This window comes from Bombyx mandarina, chromosome A1 (genome assembly GCF_030267445.1).
Source record: "Bombyx mandarina strain Sakado chromosome A1, ASM3026744v2".
NCBI lineage: Eukaryota > Metazoa > Arthropoda > Insecta > Lepidoptera > Bombycidae > Bombyx > Bombyx mandarina.
Genome location: NC_143234.1, coordinates 11,934,681 through 11,937,821, shown reverse-complemented (window position 1 = coordinate 11,937,821; position 3,141 = coordinate 11,934,681).

The window sequence follows — 3,141 nt, the reverse complement described above, 5'->3', positions numbered from 1 at the left end:
CTCGAGACTCCGCGGCACGCTTCTTACCCTTTTGCACCAGGGTGAATCCATCCGTCGATGAGGCGGGGGCGAGGTCGACCTCCATCTCCGAGTCAGAGTCGGAGGACGAGGAGGCGGGCGCAGGTGACCTACGAGTAGGTGTTTTGGAGGGTGCGACGGAGGCCGCGGATGATCGCGCTGCTGGAACGGTGACCACGGCGGACGACGCAGCAGTTTTACTCGCCAGTATAGGCGACGCGGGAACGGCAGGCACGACGGAGGCTGCGGTGCTCGATGCAGAAGCTTTGCACGCAGGTACAGGCGACGCAGGAGCAGCGAGCTCGGCGGAGTCCACGAGAGGGCTCGCGGTGTGATCGGCCTTGAAGGCCTGAAACTCGGAAGTGAGCTTTGGGTAGCGAAGCCGGAGAAATTCCGCAAATACAGCGTCCATGATGGCTACGTGCCCAGGTGGGGCTACCCTGGGTCTTAGAAAACACTCGCCTTGCGGCGAGGCCCCAACTTCTCGGACCTGAGCGGTTCTATTGAACACAGGTGGCGATGCGGCACGATTACTACAGGACAAAGAAAAAAACACAACAAAACGGAAATAACAAAAAGAAACAAAACAGTTAAACACTTCCAGGAAGACAGTTTGTCGGCAGATGTACCACGAACACAGAAATAACAAAAGGAAACAAAACAATTAAAAACTTCCAGAAAAAAAAACACTTGGTCGGCAGATGTACCACGAACACAGGCCGCGCGAACAATGGCCGGGCTAACAAAAGCCGGGCGAACAAAGGCCGGGCAATCGAGTGGTCGATGAGCACGTCCGCACGTGACGGGTGCCTCTATCGGAATGACTAAATACTCCAAGTAGACGAATACTATTGTATAGTGTAGTATTTAGGATCGCCACCCCAGGTGGGGTATGTGGGAGTCGAACCTCACTAAAAACTCCTGCCGCTCACAGCCGGCGCCCTACCCCGGACCGGGTGGGAACCCAGTCGGAGTTATTGAGACGGCGGGACAGGGTTTACGCAGAGCACATTACATCCATCCCGCCGTCCCCCAGACGCCGGACCGGCGGCCGCCAGCAACATGACCGCCGGTTCCCTCGGTCGACGGGCCAAGAGCCCGATTGATAGCGCCGCGCTACACCTTCCCCCGGAGCGGTCGGGGGAACGCGACCTACCACGCCGCCCCACGCCTAAGCTCCTCCCCGCACAAAGCGGGTGGAGCCCGAAGCTCTTAGGGGGCCGGGTTACGGACGAGACCCCGGTCCCGACCCCCTGCTCGGCGGCGGCGGGTTTCTGCGTAGTGAGGAGAGCTTTGCCTCACTCGCCCCGCCGCCTCCTTCTGCGAGATGGTGCACTCGCAGAAGTCGAGCATAGCCTTCCAGGACTCGTCACCGCCAAGCATCGACGCCACGACGCCAGGCAGCGACAAGTCCGGTCCTATCTTTGCGACCAGGACACGGCGCTGCACCTCCCAAGCGGGGCAGACAGCGAGCGTATGCTCCGCCGTGTCCAGGTCGTGTCCACAATGGTGGCACCTCGTCGTCGGCTCAGCTCCTATCCGGTGCAGATACTTTCCGAAGCATCCGTGCCCAGTCAGCACCTGCACCAGACGGAAGGTGAGGCGTCCTCGGCCACGATTCACCCAGTCATCAAAGACTGGGTAAACCGCCTCAACGGTACCACCACTCTGCTTATTTCTGCCGTGAAGCAGTAATGCGTCGTGGCCTAAAGGATAGTGCATTCGCGTCGAGCGATGCACCGGTGTTCGAATCCCGCAGGCGGGTACCAATTTTTCTAGTGAAATACGTACTTAACAAATGTTCACGATTGACTTCCACGGTGAAGGAATAACATTGTGCAATAAAAATCAAACCCGCAAAATTATAATTTGTGTAATTACTGGTGGTAGGACCTCTTGTGAGTCCGCACTGGTAGGTGCCCACCCCGCCTATTTCTGCCGTGAAGCAGTAATGCGTTTCGGTTTGAAGGGTGGGGCAGCCGTTGTGACTATACTGAGACCTTAGAACTACTTAGTCTGGCCATAAATACAGTTACAAAGGAAAACAAAAAAAAATCTATGGCAAATAACATTTATTACTTTTACAGTGTGTTAGTTTAATACATAAATATAAAACAATTTAAAGTATAAAAAGCTTATTCAAAGTGGTGTCCATTGGCTGCAATACAGTCCTTTAAACGTTGAGGCCAGTCATCAATAGAAGCACGCACTCTTTCCATGGGAAAATTTTTCACTGCCAATCGTACGGATTGTTTAAGGGACTCCAAATTATCGTGGCGTTTAGAGCAAGCCGTACTCTCTAAAACTGGCCATAAATCATAATCCAGCGGATTAAGATCGGGACTAGACGACGGCCAGTCTTCAGCTCTGATGAAGTCCGAAACGTTCGTTTCCAACCAAGACTGCATAGACCGAGCTTTATGACCTGGTGCCGAGTCTTGCTGGAAGGACCATTCTTGATTATTGAACATGGTGTTGTTAAGGGGCTTCACTACTTTCTCAAGAATGGTATCTTGATACACTAGTGCCGATGTTTTGATACCTTTTTCACAAAAGTATGGCTCAGTCACTCCTTCATAGCTAATACCCCACCAAACGATCACTGAAGCCGGATAGTGCCCTCGTTGCACTCTGTCGACTAATTGGGAAGCTCCCTTAGAGCTTTGAGCATAAATACGGTCATTTTGTTTGTTAAAATGTTGCTCAATTGTAAAAAAAATCTCATCCATAAACAAAATACTTCTATGACCTCCCTTTGCGTACCGCTTCAGTAGTTGTTTCGATTTTACCACCCTATTCTCTTTTAAATTATCAGTTAAGAAATTACCAGTACGTCTCTTGTAGGCTACAAGTCGTAAGTCATATTTTACAATACGCGACATGGTTCTAGGTGCTATCTTCATCTCCCGAGATAAAATCTTTTGCTTTCGGACAGGATTTCTTCGAATTCTTTCCCTTACTGCTTTGACCACCTTTTTCGTACGAACACTACGTGAATGACCAGATCTTTTTCTGTCACAAACAGAGGAGGTCTCATTGCACCTATTAATAGCCCGGTACACAAACATTTTCCACACAACAGATTCCAAATTCAAATGTAAGGTTTTGTTTATTTTTAATTGT